At 37.7% G+C, this 1,838-nt stretch overlaps 1 protein-coding gene across 4 annotated transcripts in view; it reads right to left on the bottom strand.

The window, feature by feature from the left end:
* The window catches only part of NFATC3 (nuclear factor of activated T cells 3), a 66,237-nt gene that overhangs the window by 6,564 nt on the left and 57,835 nt on the right, over positions 1-1,838 (bottom strand). The window lies entirely within an intron of this gene.

The raw sequence follows: 1,838 nt of genomic DNA, 5'->3' as shown, positions 1-1,838 counted from the left end.
ATAGAAGTGATGGCATAAAGTAGTTTAAAATGCAAATCATGAAGTCAGTAAGAAGAGATAAAATCCTGCACAGAAATGTACAAGGCTGAAGGTGAAACCATACAGTATTTTCCTTTTTGTATTAATTTGTGATGGAGAAAATTGTATTAAAGACTAAAACAGAAATCCAAAGGTTAGTATTTGAATGCCTTAGAATATAGCTAGAAAGATTTCATATGCCCTTTCACTTAAAAGCCATCCAGTTAGCAACTGCCAGTTTGGTACGTGTGGTACCAGGTGTTCTCACTGCTAATCCCATACCCTAGGCCTCTACAGTCAAGACATGAGGAACCAGAAATTTTTTACATACTAAATAATTGCAGAGGCCCAGCTAGTATTTAGTAGTCATTTAGTACCTACTCATCATCTAAAGTCATTTTGGATGATCAGTGTCAATTGAGTGGGTAACACCAAAAGCATTATCAAATGTTTCCTGTGCTTACACTCCAGGTCACTAATCCTGAAATAATGACTGGACCAGATCACAAGAGACAGGGTGGCACACACTAGACTGTGTACATGTGTGGCATATTCCTCCACTACAACAGTGATAACTGCACTTTGAAAACTTGTTTGTCAGATATGGCTCAGATCAAAATGCAACACAGCTTCTTTAATATTTTTTTTTTAATTTGGCTGTGAAATGGAAATGATTTTAACAGCTTTGTCTATTTAATTGACCTCTTTGGCAGTTATCCCAGATTTCAGAATTTCAGCTGTTACTTTATTTGCAATAGTTACATCTTTTCCTCCTCTAGTATTTATCTAGAATGTAAGCTGACTGACAAATTTATACTAACAGTTAAAAATGGATTGTGCAGAACAGAAGTTAACATGGTAGGGAGAATATCTGCTCCAGACAGATTAGATTGGCCTGGTCAGTGAGACTGTAGTGTTGTATTGCAAAGGTTTTTGTCAGTTTTTTTCTTTTTTTTCTTTTTTTGGTATGTTCTTTTCCCTCTGTGCCACACTGTAAAAGAATGAACATGCCCTGAGAGAGCACTGAAGGTCAACTGGAACCCTGCAAATACATTAAGCAGTAGAGTAACACCAGTATCAGCGGAACAGAGAAGTGGGTCTGACTTTTGGATCTGCTGTCAAGCTGTAAGAGCAACCACTTGTTCTGTTTTACTGGGTTCTTCCTACTGTTTTCACTTCACATCGTGCTGTTTGCCCCTGCTCACTGCACAAATGGAAGCAGTGAGAACACTGGGGTCTCCTCTGTCCTTGTCTTTCAGGCCCAGGACTTTGGGTCGCTGAAGGTTTGCACTGGGACAGCTGACAGAGCCAGTGTTCCAGTGTTTGTGCAGGACAGCCAGACTGTTCATGGAGAGCTCTTACAACTCTGCAATTTGCAATCCAGAGTTTTAAGATAAACTAAAATTAGGTTGAACATTTGTGCAGTCAGTGACACACAAGAGCTGATCGTATCAGCTGTTCCAGTACTGACCAACCCCTCAGGAGAAATTCCCACCTAGAGAAAGTGATCCATATTTGCTGATTTGAATAGAACAGTACTCTGGTGTTATGAAGCATAACATCATAATGAAAAATGATGCTCTTATTAATAAATGACTGAACGTTTTGTTTTGGATAAAATTAAAAAAAAACACCAAAAATATAATAACAAGCTCATTCCTAGCATTTATTCACCCTTTCAAGACTACTTTTAACACTACTGAGCAAATTTTCATAGAATTGTCCATTGTAAATTCAAGACAGCTTTAAAATGATAATAGTTTAGAGAGATTGTCATTGTATGCATGATAAGCATAGGTTTTATTCTTTACCTTACTCTA

The sequence above is a fragment of the Empidonax traillii genome, unplaced genomic scaffold, assembly GCF_003031625.1.
Source record: "Empidonax traillii isolate 1590-97213 ecotype Southwest subspecies unplaced genomic scaffold, ASM303162v1 scaffold569:size410440, whole genome shotgun sequence".
NCBI classification, from domain to species: domain Eukaryota; kingdom Metazoa; phylum Chordata; class Aves; order Passeriformes; family Tyrannidae; genus Empidonax; species Empidonax traillii.
This window is presented reverse-complemented; position numbering and strand designations above follow the sequence as displayed.